Below are 18,604 nucleotides of genomic sequence, written 5' to 3'. Positions count from 1 at the left end.
CCAGCTCAGGGCTTACGGCAGCCTTGGTCCTGAAGTGGGTGGGAGATGGAATTCCACACCATTAAAAGGACAGAAGCAACATGAGGGGCTTCATGTGTCAACCTGACTGGGTCACGGGGAGCACAGATATTTATTCAAACATTCTCCTGGGTATATCTGTGTTTCTAGAGGAACTTAGTGTTGGAGCGTGTAGACTGGATAAAGCAGGAGGCCTGCCCCTGAAGGTGGGCCTTGTCCAATCATGTGAAGCCCACAAAGAGCAAAAGGCTCAGTGAGAGGGAACTCCCCCAGCCTGGTCAGGAGCCCGGACACAGGGACAGTCTTTCCCTGCCTTCAGACTCAGGCTGCAATGTGGGCCCTCCTGCAGACCCGAGCCCACTGGCTTTTGGACTAGAACTGATACCTTCTGTTCTCCAGGTCCCACGCGCTGACTGCAGGTCCCGGGGCTGCCCAGCCTCCCCGATGGTGTGAGCCAGTTCCTTGTCATCGGAACCCTGATTCCTACGCTGTGTCTTCTGCTACAGGAGCCTGACGTCAGCAGAGGTCTGCCCTGCCATCCCTGGAGCCAGGTGTGTGGATCTGGAGGGGACTGGCCTATGGGACTCTTCCCAGCCAAGCCCCATGTCCGTCCCAGGTGGGGCTGAGACAGGAGGGAAGCGGACAGGGCACAGCCTTTGAAAGAATGGCCGAGCCCGAGGGCGCGGCAGAGACGGGCTAGAACCAGGTGGGTCCAGGATGGTGGACGGGCTGACCTCCACTAGACCTTGAGTCTCAGTACTGTTGTTGTTCAGTCGCTCAGTCGTGTCCAACTCTTTGTGACGCCATGGACTGCAGCACGTCAGGCTTTTCTGTCCTTCACCATCTCCTGGAGTTTTCTCAGACTCATGTCTATTGAGCGAGTGATGCCATCCAACCGTCTCATCCTCTGTCGTCCCCTTCTCCTCCTGCCCTCAATCCTTCCCAGCATCAGGGTCTTTTCCAGTGAGTCAGTTCTTCTCATCAGGTGGCCGAAGTACTGGAGCTTCAGTTTCAGCATCAGTCCTTTCAATGAACACCAGGCCTGATTTCCTTCAGGACTGACTGGCTTGATCACCTTGCAGTTGTCGACTGAAAAAAATATACAACTTGAGCGTTGTGTGTTGAGTTCTATTTGGGGCAAAATTAGGACTGCAGCCCAGGGACAGCATCTCAGAGAGCTCTGAGAGCCTGCTGCAAAGCAGCAGTGGGGGAAAGACAATACATACGGTCCTGGAGAAGGGGGAGCTCAATACCATGAAGCGCTCATTTTACAAAAGGTGTTTTGTTAGTTGTGAGGCTCTGAGGTCACCATGAAGGGACTTAGGGCTTCTCTAGATATGAGGAGATGCAAGGATTGAGATCATAAAATCTGTTCCTAAAAACATCCAACTGTCTAAAGACCTGTCCCCCCAGATTCCCTGGAGCACAGACGGCCTCCACCCACCCTGAACTCACTCAGGGGTTGCTGAAGGTCAGCAGCCATCGCAGCATGGGGTGTAATCTCCGGAGAGTCAGATGGCAAGTATCTTTGTTGTTTAGCTGTTGGCGATGCTCTTAGTAAGTGCCAATTTGTAGTTGACACAGTCCAAGGGACTCTCAAGAGTCTTCTCCAACACAACTGTTCATAAGTATCAATTCTTAGGTGCTCAGCCTTCTTTATGGTCCAGTTCTCACATCCATACATGACTACTGGAAAAAACCGTAACTTTGACTATATGGATTTTTGTTGGCAAAGTAATGTCTCTGCTTTTTAATCTGCTGACTAGGTTTGTCATAGCTTTTCTTCCAAGGAGCAAGTGTCTTGCTTCAATTTCATGGCTGCAGTCACCATCTGCAGTGATTTTGGAGCCCAAGAAAATAAAGAATGTCACTGTTTCCATTGTTTTCCCATCTATTTGCCATGAAGTGATGGAACTGGATGCCATGAATTTTGTCTTTTGTAATGTTGTATGTTAAGCCAGCTTTCTCACTCTCCTCTTTTACCTTCATCAAGAGATTCTTTGGTTGCTCTTTGCTTTCTGCCGCTGGGGTGGTTTCTTCTGCATATCTCAGATTATTTATGTTTCTCCTGGCAATCTTGATTCCAGTGTGCTTCTTGCAGCCTGGCATTTCTCATGATGTACTCTGCATATAAGTTAAATAAACAGGGTGACAATATACAGCTTTGACGTACTCCTTTCCCAATCTGGAACCAGTCTGCTGTTCCATGTCCAGGTCTAACTGCTGCTTCCTGACCTGCATACAGTTTTCGCAGGAGGTCGGTCAGGTGGTCTGGTATTCCCATCCCTTTAAGAATTTTTCAGTTTATTGTGATCCACACAGTCAAAGGCTTTAGTGTAGTCAATGAAGCAGAAGTAGATGTTTTTCTGGAATTCTCCTGCCTTTTCTATGATCCAATGGCTGTTGGCAATTTGATCTAATCTCTGGTTCATCTGCCTTTTCTAAATCCAGCTTGAACATCTGGGAGTTCTTGGTTCACATACTGTTGAAGCTTGGCTTGAAGGATTTTGAGCATCACTTTGCTAGCATGTGAAATGAGCACAATTGTGCGGTGGTTTGAAAATTCTCTGGCATTGCCTTTCTTTGGGATTGGAATGAAAACTGACCTTTTCCAGTCCTGTGGCCACTGCTGAGTTTTCCAAATTTGCTGGCATATTGAGCAGCACTTTAACAGCATCATCTTTTAGGATTTAGGATTTGAAATAGCTCAGCTAGAATTCCATCACCTCCATCAGCTTTGTTCATAGTGATGCTTTCTAAGGCCCACTTGACTTTGCATTCCAGGATGTCTGACTCTAGGTGAGTGATCACACCATCATGATTATCTGGGTCATGAAGATCTTTTTTGTATAGTTCTTCTGTGTATTCTTGCCACCTCTTCTTAATATCTTCTGCTTCTGTTAGGTCCATACCATTTCTGTCCTTTATTGTAGCCATCTTTGCATAAAATGTTCCCTTGGTGTATATACACACACACACACACATATATATAAAACATATATGTGTATATACATATATATATACACACACACACACACACAGAGGGCTTCCCTTGTGGCTCGGCTGGTAAAGAATCTGCCTGCAATGCAGGAGACCTGGATTCAGTCCCTGGTTTGGGAAGGTCCCCTGGAGAAGGGAGAGAGTACCCACTCCAGTATTCTGGTCTAGGAATTCCATGGACTGTACAGAGTCGGACACGACTGAAGGACTTTCACTTCACTTCATCTCATATGTGTGCAGACACACACACGTTCCCGTGGTGTACAGTCACAGTGCACACTCACTGTGGCACACACACACGCGTTCCCTTGGTGTACAGTCACAGTGCACACTGTCACAGTGCACACTCACTGTGGCCTTCAGCAAGCCAGCGGCATGCCCACGGGTGCCCTGACAGTTCTGACATCAATCATCAAAGACCGAAACGTGGGCTGCGGCCCATTTCCTGGAAATCTCCACTGTTTCCCCCAAATAGTTAGAATAATCCCCACCCCTTATTACTACTCCATGAAATCACCCAGCCCGTAAAAGCCAGCCACTGCATATTTCGAGGCCGCTCTCACCTTCTGAGATGGCCCACACTCTGCCAGTGGAGAGTGTTTCTTTTTGAATAAATCGATTTCCTACTTCATCTCTCACTGAATTCTTTCTGAGATGAGAGATCAAGAACCCAAGCTGCATTAACTCCTGAAACCAGGTGTGAGATCTCAGTTAAAGGACGAGTTTGGGCCATGTTTGAGTCCCAGCCTTATGGGTTCAAATCCCAATCTGAGTTCAGGACAACACACTCAACACCACGGCCGCCCGTCTCCAGTGACCTTAGCCCCGCTTGTGAGAGCCCACTGTTGCCCCTTGGATCTCGTCAGCCTTGGCCCTGCCTCACCTGAGGCTGAGGACCCCAGCTCCCCACGTCTGTCCTTCCAGCCCGCTCCCCACGTCCGTCCTTCCAGCCCGCTCCCCACGTCCGTCCTTCCAGCCCGCTCCCCACGTCCGTCCTTCCAGCCCGCTCCCCACGTCCGTCCTTCCAGCCTGCCTTGAGTTCATCTCACATCTGCTTTGTCACCTACTCTCCTGCCGTTTCCTGTCTTCACGTCTTAGTCACCAACCTAGAACACCCATCCTTCACGCTAATCCTGCCCTTGCTCCTGTTGATACCGAAAGCTCTGCCTCTGTGCACTGGTCCCAAATTGAACCCCAGAGATAGAGTTTTGGGTGAGGTAGAAAAGAATAGCTTTAGCAGGCAGAGGGGGACACATGGGCTCCTGCCCTGAAACCTGTGTGCCCCCACCCTGGGGCAAATTGATGAGGAATTTGATAGTGATGGTTCAAAGGCAGGGTTGCTAACAAGGATCAGGGTGTGTGCAGGCCCTGCACTCAAGTGGAAGAATCTGCCTGCCAACGCAGGAGATGCAGGTTTGATCCCTGGGTCAGGAAGATCCCCTGGAGGAGGGCATGGCAATCCCCTTCAGTGTTCTTGCCTGGAAAATCCCATGGACAGAGGAACCGCTGGGCTGCGGTCCACAGGGTCACACAGTCAGACACGACTGAGGAAGCTGAGCACAGGTACCAGTGGGTCTCCCGATGAGCTTCTGTGGTTCTCAAGGTTATCAAACTGCAGCCTTCTCTGGAATGAAGATGCTAACATCTGCCATTTGTTTGGGGTTTAAGAGGTCAAAGATCCTGTTCTGTGTATCTCTTCAGGTGGAACCAGGACCCTGCTCAAGCCTTCACTATTGTATCTCAGCTGCTCCTCCCTTGTCTCCACATCCCTGCCCTTCCCTGATTAGCAACTGTCTGAAAGACTTCCATGCCCAGGATCCCCGTGGGGTCTACGGGGTGGGGTTTCGGTGGACATCACATTCCCCTAGTGGGGGGACTTTGTCCGAACACAATTGCTGGGCCCCAGCCTAGTGTTTCTGAGTCATGAGGTCATCAGGGGCAGGGGGGTGGGGGTGCCATGAGGATCTGAATTTCCACCCCGTTCAGGGGCTGCTTGCTGGTCCAGCCACCACTCTGAAGCTAGATTCTGTTGCAGTAACAAAGTCACCCTAAGCTCTCATTCCTTTCCTTCCTCCCACACACAGTCTTACATGGGTTAGATCAGATCAGATCAGATCAGTCACTCAGTTGTGTCCGACTCTTTGCGACCCCATGAATCGCAGCACGCCAGGCCTCCCTGTCCATCACCAACTCCCGGAGTTCACTCAGACTCACGTCCATCGAGTCAGTGATGCCATCCAGCCATCTCATCCTCTGTCGTCCCCTTCTCCTCTTGCCCCCAATCCCTCCCAGCATCAGAGTCTTTTCCAATGAGTCAACTCTTTGCATGAGGTGGCCAAAGTACTGGAGTTTCAGCTTTAGCATCATTCCTTCCAAAGAAATCCCAGGGCTGATCTCCTTCAGAATGGACTTGTTGGATCTCCTTGCAGTCCAAGGGACTCTCAAGAGTCTTCTCCAACACCACAGTTCAAAAGCATCAATTCTTTTTTTTTTTTTTTAACAGTGGATGAGCTGCGCACATTTCTGGGGCCTCTCTGGGTGGAGGGGATCCAAGTTCTGTCCACCTTCTCCCCTGAGTGGCCTGTCACTGGGCGTTCCGGGAGGGTGGCAGCACTTCGCGCAGCAGCCCTTCCAGGGTGGCCTGGTACTTTTCCAGCTGCCTGGAGTTCATCCTCATTCCAATTTCCACAGGAGCAGTCAGCTGGGGCCAGAGCCTGAGACCAGCCAGGAGGGAGGAGGGTCACCTCCAAAAGCATCAATTCTTCGGCACTCAGCCTTCTTCACAGTCCAACTCTCACATCCATACATGACTGTCACGTGAGTGTATGTTCCTCAGTTCTTTGTCTCGTCACAACAAAGATTTGGAGCGACGGACATTAAAGCCCTCGGCGCGTCACAGCTCTTGGGTCTTGGACAAACCGTGCTACAGCTCTTAGGCAAATCAGTGTTACCGCTCCATTGTATTTAGAAGATAGCAGGAGAATCCAAGACTCAAAGAGAAGAGAGTGGAGGAGTGCGTGGGGAAGGAGGTGGCGGGGGGAGAGAGAGAGAGAGCGCGCGCGTGCGCACGCACGCGGGAGAGAGAGTCCCTGAGAAAGCACTTTGGCTCCTCCTTTTATATGTTTTTCCCTCCGCCTGGGCCTGCCCTATGCAAACTGGGCTTAGCCAGGAGTGCTGTGTGTTCTGCCTTAAGTCTTCACTCTGGTCCTCGGACCTTCCTTTGACCTTCCTTGTCTTTTAGCCACCACCATTTTGGACTCCTTTTCCCTATTCTACCTACCTAACATTCCCCCCTCAAGAGATGGGAGGCCCAATTCTTTGGGAATAGGGGCGTCGAGGTCTTTCTGGCTACTTCCTGCTGAACTGGGGCGGCGAGGGGTATTGGGCCTCCCCCTCTTGCTAGTCTCAATCCTCAGAGTCCTTATAGCGGTGTCCAAGGGTGTGTGATATCTTCCGTGGTCAGCTGTAGTTTTATATCTTTGTTGAACTGGCACTGCATGTTGTAGCTGGTTGACCTGGGCAGAGACAAAACAGGTTAGACAATTGACAGTACGTGGAATAATCATAGGCATCATCGATATAGCATAACAAGGACTAGTAGGGACACTGGTCAATTTTAAATTCACATCGCCAGGATGGCTCAAGTCCCTCCTTGCTCAGGGATCAGAAGATCTATCTCCTGTCTGTTTTGGAGTACAGTCTCTGTCAAGCTGTATTGGCTCCTTAGAGTTATCCTGAGAAATCTTATCCCCAGAAACCAGATTTTGGGGGTGTTCATTAGAATGGCACTCCTTGGTAGTTCTGAATAGGTATCTGAGATCTCCCAGGGACTCACAGGTGTATTGAGTGTCCTCTTCTGTTTTCTTCCACAGCTTGACTCGTGAGTAGTGAATCCAGGAGTCATGTCCTGGTACCTTGACTGCTGTGGGGGTAGAAAGTATTACAGGGTAGGGGCCCTTCCATGTGGGCTGGAGTTGAGCCTTTGGGGACCCATCTTTCCAGACTTTAATTAGGACTTGTGTTCCTGGAGCATATAGTGGTGGCTCTTTAGAATCTTTTGGGTCCTGGTTCATACCCCACAAGCGTATATCCTGGTGGAATTGCCCAATGGCCATGGTATAAGACTGGAGGGTCTGAGCCTCTGGATCTAGGAAGGTCATTGACATAAACAAAAGGTCTCCCATATAGCATCTCATAAGGACTAAGACCAACCTGTTCCTTAGGGGCAATGCGGGTGCGGAGGAGAGCTATTGGTAAAGCCTCCTTCCATCCCAGGGAGGTCTCCTGGGTTATCTTTTTTATCGCTGATTTTAAGAATTGATTGGCTCTTTCTACTGTTCCTGAAGATTGAGGCCTCCAGGCACAATGGAGATAATAAGTAATGCCCAATGCTTTCGAGACCCCTTGGGTGACCTTAGAAGGAAATGATGTCCCATTGTCACTTTGGAATGACCTGGGCAGACCAAATCTTGGAATGATTTCATGGAGCAGTTTTTTTACCATCTCCTTGGCCTTCTCAGTCCAGGTGGGAAAGCCTTCAATCCATCCTGTGAATGTATCTATCATGACTAATAGGTATTTATACGCTGGAGAAATTGGCATCTGGGTTAAGTCCATCTGCCAGTCCTCTCCTGGGTAGGCCCCATGCTGTTGGATGGGCTGGGCCAGCTGGGGTCTTCAAGCTCCTTGGGGGTTGTTTAATTGGCAAGTGGGACAAGAGAAGACTACTTGCCTTATAGTAATTTGGAGGCCTGTTCCTCTGAAGGACCTTTCTAGGCATCTTTGGAGGGCCTTTTCTCCTAAATGAGTAGTGGCATGTAAGGAGTTAACCAGCTTCCATTGGAGGTTTCCAGGCAGAAAAAGGAGTCCCTCCTTTTGGAACCACCCAGTATGATCCTCTTGAAAGCCCTCACTCTTAGCTTTAAGAGTCTCACCTTCAGTGTATGAAGGAGTTTCTGGCAAATTAGTCTGTGGAACTAAGGTGGCAATCCCTATTAGGTCATGGTTCTGTAATGCTGCTCTCCTAGCTGCCTGATCAGCTGCTTGGTTCCCTCGTGCCACTTCCGTGCTCCCTTTTTGGTGTCCTTTACAGTGGGAGACTGAAACCTCAGTGGGCAGGTGGACCGCCTCCAAGAGTCGAAGAATCTGATCACCATATTTGATTGGGGACCCTCGGGTGGTCAAGTGGCCCCTTTCATGTGCGTGTAGCACCAGAAAGGCATACTTGGAGTCAGTGTAAATGGCTGTTCTTTTTCCGTTTCCCAGCTCTAAAGCTCGAGTCAGGGCTACGAGCTCAGCTAATTGGGCTGAAGTATCTGGTGGCAGAGGCTTAGCTTCTGTGGTCTCAAAATTGGAGACTACTGCATACCCGGCTCTTCTTTTTCCATCCAAGACAAAGCTGCTTCCATCAGTGTGCCAGATTTCCTCAGGATTGGTCAGAGGATCTTCTGACAATCCCTCTCAGGGTTTTGTCCAGTGGTCCAAGGTTTCTAGACAAGAGTGAAAGGGGAGAGAGCCCTCGGGGGTAGGTAGGAGGGTGGCTGGGTTAAGAACCTCACAGGGGGATATAGTGAGGCCTGGATTTTCCATCAGCATTACTTGATATCTGAGGATTCTTTGATCAGACATCCATAAGTGGCCTCTCCCATTTAGGAGTTGTTTTACTTGGTGCTTGGTAAAAATAGTTAGTTTGCCCCCAAAGGAGAGTTTTAAAGCATCTTCCATCATGATTGCAATAGCTGCAAGATTTCGAAGGCAGGGGGCCCAACCTCGGGAAGTTGGATCGAGCCTCTTGGATAAGTAAGCTACAGGCTGGGGCTCAGATCCCAACCTTTGAGTTAACACTCCCAAGGCTATTCCCTCTCTTTCATGGACATAAAATTGGAATGCTTTTTCTGGGTCTGGCAACCTCAAGGCAGGTGCCTGAGTTAAGGCCTGTTTTAGTGTAGCCTCTGCCTTCTTTTGAGGCGTTCCCGACATCAGTGGGATTGAATCATCTCGTCCCTTTAAGCTTTCATATAAGGGCGGGGCAATTAGACCATAGTTGGATATCCAGATTCTACAATAACCAGTTAGCCCCAGGAAAGCTCGCAGTTGTTTTCGAGTCGTGGGGGAGGGCAACTGGAGGATTCCTTGTACCTGATCAGAGGACAGCCTCCTGGACCCATGTGTAATCTGAACTCCCAGGTAAGTGACCTTTGTCTGGACCATCTGTGCCTTAGCACGGGAGACTTTATATCCCCTTTCTGCCAAGAAGTTTAGAACCTGAATTGCATGTTCTTGGGCACTTCTCTCATCTGGAGAGCAGATCAGTAGGTCATCTACGTATTGTAATGTTTTCCCATTAGGTCCCAGGTCCAGATCTAGGAGATCCCGGCTAAGGGCCTGTCCAAACAGGTGGGGGCTATCTCTGAACCCCTGAGGTAATACTGTCCAAGTCATCTGTTGGTGTTTTTCTCCTGGGGCCTCCCACTCAAAGGCAAAAAGGTATTGGGATTCTTTAGCCAGTGGTATGCAAAAAAATGCATCTTTGAGATCCAAGACTGTAAACCACTTGGCACTGGGTGGGATTTCTCCCAAGATTACATAGGGATTGGGTACTGTGGGATGGAGGGGGATGACAGCTTCATTTATGATCCGGAGATCTTGAACCAGTCTTTTTTCTTTACTGAGAGGATTGGGGTGTTACATGGTGAGCTGGTGGGGACCAATAGCCCACAAGCAGGGAATTTATTTATTAAAGGCTGTAGTCCCTCCCGAGCCTCTCTTTTGAGAGGGTATTGTTTCCGGTTAGGAAACCGAGTGGGATCTCGGAGGACAATGATGACCGGTTCAGCTTGGTGGGCTCGTCCAGGAATCCCCTGGTCCCACACCTGGGGGTTAATTTTGTCTTCCCGTAGTTTTTGGTCCCTCTCTATTGAAGGTGTAATGGGTTCTTCAGTAGTAACCAGGAGCTGTAGAGCTCTAGGGGCTGAAAAACTTCCCATCACAAGGCTGGTCCCCAGTTTAGTGAGTATGTCTCTTTCCCAATAAGGGGGTAGGACACTCAGGGACCACCAGAAACTGGTGGGAAAATATTTGTCCATCCCAGCAGCAAAGAAGTGCTCGGGCGAATCTTTTAGGAGTTGCTCTTCCTGTAGCACCCAAAATGGTACAGGTTTGGGAGGAGAAGGCTCCCGAGTAGGAGATCAAGACAGAGTAGGGAGCTCCTGTGTCAACCAAGAAATTCTCGGACCTACCTGCCACATCCAGTTGCACCCTTGGCTCCAGCCCGTGATGGTTATCTGTGACAGGCGGGCTGGCTGGAGCGGGCCGCTTCAGTCCTCTTGAACCATCGTGAGGGTAGGCTTGGCGCTTGACCTTGAGGCTCTTGGGTCCCGAGGGCAGAGTGCCGCCCAATGTCCGAGTTGATGGCATTTGTGGCATTTCTAGGAGACTTGTCACGGTTTGGACAGTCTTTGGCCCAATGCCCCGCCTGTCTACAGATCAGGCATCTGTCTCGTGCCTTGTCCTTCAAGGACTCAGGGTTTGCAATAGGGCTTCTCTGGAGGGCGGCCAGCATCTGGGCATGCCTTGTCTCTTTCTTTCTCTCCTTCTCCTGGGCCTTGGCCTCCTTCTCCTGTTCTCTGTTATAAAAGGTATTGGTGGCTGTCTGGACCATCTCATCTAAAGAGGTAGCAGGGTCCTGCTGTTGTAGCTGCTGTAACTTAATTCTGATATCTGATGCACACTGGGACAGGAATTTGTCCTTTAAAATCACCCGTCCCTCGTAAGAGTCTAAGTCCAGGTTGGTAAACTTCTGGAGTGCCTGTTTAGCCTCTCCAGAAAGGCAGTGGGGTTCTCACTGGGCTCCTGAGTTATTGCTGAGACTGGGCACAGTCCCGCAAGTAATAGGCTTCTTTATGTTTCCATGGGTGGACTTCCTTAGGGGTGAGTCTTTCTGAAGCTTATCCTACCCAGAACTGTTGCAACCTGAGAGCCAGGCGTCCCCGGGTCAGGGTGCAGGTCCCCAGGCAGCCTGAGGCGTGACAGCCTCCTAGAGATTGAATCCCCGGGCAGGTCGAGGCATGACGGCTTCCCGAGGATTGGGTCCCTGGGCAGGTCGAGGCGTGACGACCTCCTGGGACCCCTGGGACTAGAGGATCCCCGAACAGGTTGAGGCGTGACAACCTTTCGAAGACCGATCCCTAGGCAGGTCAAGGCGTGATGACCTCCTGGGACCCCCCAGACTGGAGTTTGGGCGTCCCCAAGATCTCCAGTGTGCCCAGTATTGGGTAGGATTAGGGGGTTGGGTATTATAGAGTATTTCCCTCCCAAGGCCAGCTATTTTCTGGTTGTCTCTCCAGAAGATTGTAGAAACCTTGTGGGTCTGGATGGGGCTCAGGAAAAGAGCATGAAACAGGAGGGAAGGGGGCAGAGCACAACCTTTGAAAGAATGACATAGCACAAGGGTATAATGTAAACCAATTAAAATCAGTTGGGTCCAAGATGACAAGTCAAATTCAAGTAAACCTTAATCTATAAGCCAACAGACACACCCAGAGGTGGCAGGACAGCTCCAAGGCACAAGGTCAGAAGAGGGAGGAGTGGGTGGTTCCCCAATGGCTGGGATGACCCTCCCACTCATTAGCATATGAATTCCATCCCCTCTCAAAACCTAGCCAGGCCTAATTCCATGGCCCCAGCCCTTGCCCTCAGCAATGGTTCACACCCTGAAGGGTGGCTTCTCTCTGGATCCTAACAAATCTACCTCTTACCTTTGTCTCTCAATGAATGTTTGCAATGAGACATCAGAGCCTGAGTTTCACTAATTTTGGCCGGGCTTGAGTCTTGGGAGAGAGCTGAAGGACCGGAGGAAAAAGCAGTGGGGAAAACGTACCAAGGAATCCCCTTCATAGCCCGCCGGAAGATTTGCTAAATATCTGACCGGTGCTCACAGTTTCATTGGTCTGATCTTTGGCACAGAGAAGAGAAAGGACAGAAGAACTCCCACCGGCTTGGGTAACAGCTACTGGGGCTCAGCAGATAGCGCCTTTGGGACATGCTGAGGAGTAGCCTCTCCAGAGTCTCTCAATTGTGCCCCTGCCGCCCGCCTGTTAGTGGGAGGTTCGAGGAAACAAGAAACGAGAGATTGTAAAGGTCCCTCCAGCCATAGGAGCGAGGACCTCTTACCTTAACCAGAGGCCTTCTGGAATCTGAGACTGGGCCACGTGAGCTTTCTGCTGAGTTCGTTTTTCACTGTCCCGGTTTCCAGCACGATGGGCCTTCCCCTGCGCTGGGTTTCTTCGCCTTCCGCTTCTAGCGCGGGAGTTTCACTGAGTTGGGCTCCTGCTGTGCTTGGCCTATTCCACGCAGAGGTTGTTTCAGCCAGGTTAAATCCGAGTCACGGCACTTTTCCGATGAGTCAACTCTTCGCATGAGGTGGCCAAAGTACTGGAGTTTCAGCTTTAGCATCATTCCTTCCAAAGAAATCCCAGGGCTGATCTCCTTCAGAATGGACTGGTTGGATCTCCTTGCAGTCTAAGGGACTCTCAAGATTCTTCAACACCACCGTTCAAAAGCATCAGTTCTTTGGCACTCAGGTTTCTTCACAGTCCAACTCTCACATCCGTACATGACCACAGGAAAAACCATAGCCTTGACTAGACGGACCTTTGTTGGCAAAGTAATGTCTCTGCTTTTGAACATGCTATCTAGCTTGGTCATAACTTTCCTTCCAAGGAGTAAGCGTCATTTAAATTCATGGCTACAGTCACCATCTGCAGTGATTTTGGAGCCCCAGAAAATAAAGTCTGACACTGTTTCCACTGTTTCCCCATCTATTTCCCATGAAGTGATGGGACCAGATGCCATGATCTTCGTTTTCTGAATTTTGAGCTTTAAGCCAACTTTTTCACTCTCCACTTCACTTTCATCAAGAGGCTTTTTAGTTGCTCTTCACTTTCTGCCATAAGGGTAGTGTCATCTGCATATCTGAGGTTGTTGATATTTCTCCCGGCAATCTTGATTCCAGCTTGTGTTTCTTCCAGTCCAGCATTTCTCATGATGTACTCTGCATATAGGTTAAATAAGCAGGGTGACAATATACAGCCTTGACGTACCCCTTTTCCTATTTGGAACCAGTCTGTTGTTCCATGTCCAGTTCTAACTGTTGCTTCCTGACCTGCATACAAATTTCTCAACAGGCAGATCAGGTGGTCTGGTATTCCCATCTCTTTCAGAATTGTCCACAGTTTATTGTGATCCACACAGTCAAAGGCTTTGGCATAGTCAATAAAGCAGAAATAGATGTTTTTCTGGAACTCTCTTGCTTTTTCCATGATCCAGCGGATGTTGGCAATTTGATCTCTGGTTCTTCTGCCTTTTCTAAAACCACCTTGAGCATAAGGAAGTTCACGGTTCACGTACTGCTGAAGCCTGGCTTGGAGAATTTTGAGCATTATTTTACTAGCGTGTGAGATGAGTGCAATTGTGTGGTGGTTTGAGCATTCTTTGGCGTTGCCTTTCTTTGGGATTGGAATGAAAACTGCCTTTTCCAGTCTTGTGGCCACTGCTGAGTTTTCCAAATTTGCTGGCATATTGAGTGCGGCACTTTCACAGCATCATCTTTCAGGATTTGGAATAGCTCAACTGGAATTCTATCACCTCCACTAGCTTTGTTCGTAGTGATGCTTCCTAAGGCCCACTTGACTTCACATTCCAGAATGTCTGGCTCTGGGTGAGTGATCACACCATCATGATTATCTGGGTCCTGAAGATCTTTTTTGTACAGTTCTTCTGTGTATTCTTGCCATCTCTTCTTAATATCTTCTGCTTCTGTTAGGTCCATACCATTTCTGTCCTTTATCGAGCCCATCTTTGCATGAAATGTTCCTTTGGTATCTCTGATTTTCTCGAAGAGATCTCTAGTCTTTCCCATTCTGTTGTTTTCCTCTATTTCTTTGCATTGATCGCTGAAGAAGGCTTTCTTATCTCTTCTTGCTATTCTTTGGAACTCTGCATTCAGATGTTTATATCTTTCCTTTTCTCCTTTGCTTTTCGCTTCTCTTCTTTTCACAGCTATTTGTAAGGCCTCCCCAGACAGCCATTTTGCTTTTTTTGCATTTCTTTTCCACGGGGATGGTCTTGATCCCTGTTTCCTGTATAGTGTCACGAACCTCATTCCATAGTTCATCAGGCACTCTATCTATCAGATCTAGGCCCTTAAATCTATTTCTCACTTCCACTGTATAATCAGAAGGGATTTGATTTAGGTCATACCTGAATGGTCTAGTGGTTTTCCCTACTTTCTTCAATTTCAGTCTGAATTGGGCAATAAGGAGTTCATGGTCTGAGCCACAGTCAGCTCCTGGTCTTGTTTTTAGTGACTGTATAGAGCTTCTCCATCTTTGGCTGCAAAGAATATAATTAATCTGATTTCGGTGTTGACCATCTGGTGATGTCCATGTATAGAGTCTTCTCTTGTGTTGTTGGAAGAGAGTGTTTGTTATGACCAGTGCATTTTCTTGGCAAAACTCTATTAGCCTTTGCCCTGCTTCCTTCTGTATTCCAAGGCCAAATTTGCCTGTTACTCCAGGTGTTTCTTGACTTCCTACTTTTGCATTCCCGTCACCTATAATGAAAAGGACATCTTTTTTGGGTGTTAGTTCTAAAAGGTCTTGTAGGTCTTCATAGAACCTTTCAACTTCAGCTTCTTCAGTGTTACTGGTTGGGGCATAGACTTGGATTACTGTGATATTGAATGGTTTGCCTTGGAAACGAACAGAGATCATTCTGTTGTTTTTGAGATTGCATCCAAGTACTGCATTTCGGACTCTTTTGTTGACCATGACAGCTACTCCATTTCTTCTGAGAGGTTCCTGCCTGCAGTAGTAGATTTAATGGTCATCTGAGTTAAATTCACCCATTCCAGTCCATTTCAGTTCGCTGATTCCTAGAATGTCGACATTCACTCTTGGCATCTCTTGTTTGACCGCTTCCAATTTGCCTTGATTCATGGACCTGACATTCCAGGTTCCTATGCAGTATTGCTCTTTACAGCATCGGACCTTGCTTCTATCACCAGTCACATCCACAGCTGGGTATTGTTTTTGCTTTGGCTCCATCCCTTCATTCTTTCTGGAGTTATTTCTCCACTGATCTCCAGTAGCATATTGGGCACCTACTGACCTGGGGAGTTTCTCTTTCAGTATCCTATCATTATGCCTTTTCATAGTGTTCATGGGGTTCTCAAGGCAAGAATACTGAAGTGGTTTGCCATTCCCTTCTCCAGTGGCCCACATTCTGTCAGATCTCTCTACCAACTCTTCCTCATCTTCTGTTTTTTGGAAACTTGTGGCCTCCAAGGTCACCTTGAAAGGGGGGACCAGGTGGGAAGTAGCTTGCTTCCCTCCCCCTGCAATCCCACTGGTCGGAACACAGTCACATGACCCCGAGTGCCCGTATTGGACGTGGGGGATGGCAGTCTTTCTGTTTGCCCAGCACCTAGCCTTACCTCTTCCCACAGGGCCGCCTGCCCACCAGATGACTTCTCACACACAGAACACATCCCCGCCTGCCCCGCCTGTGGCTATGGCCATGCCAGGTCCAGGCCACCAGCTGGTGACATGTCAGGTTGGCATGTGCCTCCTCTTGGTCCTGCAGCTTTTGACTTGAAAAGTTGGCATCGTGTTGGTGTCCCCAGACCCTCAGCCTTGTCTGTGCCCACACTTCTGCTGTGGGACCTGGGGGTGCCTGCCCACTGTCGCTGGGGAGTTTTGCCCTTGACTGTAGTCTTAGTCATATGACTCACTCTTGTTCTCATCAAGATGACGCAGCAGGCCAGCCTTCTCAAGGATGAGGCACAGGTGGCATGGAGCCAGGTCTGGGGACAGCAGCCAACGCCCGGACAGGGCCATGAGCCCAGGCAGTCTGAGCCCTGCTTCAGGCTCTGCAGAGCGCACCGCCTGGCATCCGGGCAACCTGTTGGGTAGTTGCTCATTTTGGTGTTCTGCTGTGACAACAGTCAAAAACTTTTCCCGTATTAGTCATGTAGGCCAGGTTGTGCTGTGGTGACAAATAGGCTCCAGACCTGAGATGACGTGACCTGAGATGACGTGGCCCCGGCTTAGCAGACAGGCTGCTGGTGTTACCAAACCAGACCTGCGTCCACCTGCCTGTGTGCAGTCCGGCCAGTCTACGCACACTGAGTCACGGTGGAGGAAAGAGCGGCGGCTATTGCAGGCTCCGAGCAAGGAGTACAGGCGGCTGGTGCTCAAAAGGCCGAACTCCCTGGAGGCTTCCAGGGTGAGGGAGGGGATTGTGGGGAGGGTGATCGCTTGTGGATACTCTTCCGATTGGTTGGTGGTGAGGTAACTGGGAGTCAGCATCATCAACCTTTTGGTTCCAACGGGTCTGGGGTCTCCATGCAGGTGGGCAGCACACAATTAACTTCCTCCACCTGGTGGGGGCTTGTGGGTTTAGTCACTCTGTTGTGTCCGACTCTTTGTGATTCCTCGGACTGTAGCCCGCCAGACTCCTCTGTCCATGGAATTCTCCAGGCAAGAATACTGAAGTGGGTTGCCATTTCCTTCTTCAAGGGATCTTCCCGACCCAGAGATTGAACCCAGGTCTCCTGTGTTGCAGGTGGATTCTTTACCATCTGAGCCACAGGGAAGCTCAGTATCTGCAAAACAGCTCAAAGGATATGGCTCAGCCCTGGAGGAGGAACTAAAGGTCCTTGACTCTGTTTAGTGGCTAAACTATTATTATTTTGTCTTATTTGACTTTTTTCTTTGTTTCTACATTTTCTCGTTTCTCTGATTAAATTTATCCTTTGACTAAAGTTTCTCTACAGATAAAAGGCAGGTGGAGGACATTGGCGGGGTGGGGGGTTTCTGTTGTGGGAAGCCCCCTCGGGTCCTGCTCAGTTACAGTGGCTGTGAGAGCAGAGGCTGGAGCTATGGTTCACGTGATGCTGGGGCATTGAGTAAAGAACACTTCGTGGTCACTTTGCAAGTGGACCGCGAGGAGACTGAGCCAAAAGCCAAGGGTGAAAGTTGGAAACAGAATGCTGCGTGTGTGTTAGGGTGCTGTGTGTGTGTGTTGGTCGCTGTGTGTGTGTATTAGGGTGCTGTGTGTGTGTGTTGGTCGCTGTGTGTGTGTATTAGGGTGCTGTGTGTGTGTATTAGGGTGCTGTGTGTGTGTATTAGGGTGCTGTGTGTGTGTGTTGGTCTCTGTGTGTGTGTATTAGGGTGCTGTGTGTGTGTGTTGGTCGCTGTGTGTGTGTATTAGGGTGCTGTGTGTGTGTGTTAGTCGCTGTGTGTGTGTATTAGGGTGCTGTGTGTGTGTGTTGGTCGCTGTGTGTGTGTATTAGGGTGCTGTGTGTGTGTGTTGGTTGCTGTGTGTGTGTGTTAGGGTGCTGTGTGTGTGTGTTGGTCGCTGTGTGTGTGTATTAGGGTGCTGTGTGTGTGTGTTGGTCGCTGTGTGTGTGTATTAGGGTGCTGTGTGTGTGTGTTGGTCGCTGTGTGTGTGTGTTAGGGTGCTGTGTGTGTGTGTTGGGTTGCTGTGTGTGTGTATTAGGGTGCTGTGTGTGTGTATTAGGGTGCTGTGTGTGTGTGTTGGTTGCTGTGTGTGTGTGTTGGTTGCTGTGTGTGTGTATTAGGGTGCTGTGTGTGTGTGTTGGTCGCTGTGTGTGTGTTGGTCGCTGTGTGTGTGTGTTGGTTGCTGTGTGTGTGTATTAGGGTGCTGTGTGTGTGTGTTGGTTGCTGTGTGTGTGTGTTAGGGTGCTGTGTGTGTGTGTTGGTCGCTGTGTGTGTGTATTAGGGTGCTGTGTGTGTGTGTTGGTCGCTGTGTGTGTGTATTAGGGTGCTGTGTGTGTGTGTTGGTTGTTGTGTGTGTGTATTAGGGTGCTGTGTGTGTGTTGGTTGCTGTGTGTGTGTATTAGGGTGCTGTGTGTGTGTGTTGGTTGCTGTGTGTGTGTATTAGGGTGCTGTGTGTGTGTGTTGTCGCTGTGTGTGTGTATTAGGGTGCTGTGTGTGTGTGTTGGTCCGCTGTGTGTGTGGTTAGGGTGCTGTGTGTGTGTGTTGGTTGCTGTGTGTGTGTGTTAGGGTGCTGTGTGTGTGTGTTGGTTGCTGTGTGGTGTGTGTTAGGGTGCTGTGTGTGTGTGTTGGTCGCTGTGTGTGTGTATTAGGGTGCTGTGTGTGTGTGTTGGTCGCTGTGTGTGTGTGTTGGTCGCTGTGTGTGTGTGTTAGGGTGCTGTGTGTGTGTATTAGGGTGCTGTGTGTGTGTGTTGGTCGCTGTGGTGTGTGTATTAGGGTGCTGTGTGTGTGTGTTGGTTGCTGTGTGTGTGTATTAGGGTGCTGTGTGTGTGTGTTGGTCGCTGTGTGTGTGTATTAGGGTGCTGTGGTGTGTGTGTTGTCGCTGTGTGTGTGTATTAGGGTGCTGTGTGTGTGTGTTGGTCGCTGTGTGGTGTGTTAGGGTGCAGTGTGTGTGGTTGGGTTGCTGTGTGTGTGTATTAGGGTGCTGTGTGTGTGTATTAGGGTGCTGTGTGTGTGTGTTGGTTGCTGTGTGTGTGTGTTGGTTGCTGTGTGTGTGTATTAGGGTGCTG

General features: G+C 49.5%; 1 long non-coding RNA gene across 2 annotated transcripts in view; it reads left to right on the top strand.

The window, feature by feature from the left end:
* The window catches only part of LOC113886333, a 54,290-nt gene that overhangs the window by 13,977 nt on the left and 21,709 nt on the right, over positions 1–18,604 (top strand). Inside the window, exons 2-3 of one of the 2 annotated variants that reach the window (XR_003509413.1) lie at positions 418–569; positions 5,710–5,835. This is a non-coding gene — a long non-coding RNA (uncharacterized LOC113886333). The remainder of the gene's footprint in view (positions 1–417; positions 570–5,709; positions 5,836–18,604) is intronic. The other variant, XR_003509414.1, reaches the window with a different exon arrangement.

This window comes from Bos indicus x Bos taurus, chromosome 29, assembly GCF_003369695.1.
Source record: "Bos indicus x Bos taurus breed Angus x Brahman F1 hybrid chromosome 29, Bos_hybrid_MaternalHap_v2.0, whole genome shotgun sequence".
NCBI classification, from domain to species: Eukaryota; Metazoa; Chordata; class Mammalia; order Artiodactyla; family Bovidae; genus Bos; species Bos indicus x Bos taurus.
Note: the sequence above shows the minus strand (reverse complement) of the source record. Positions and strands in the feature narration are given on the sequence as shown.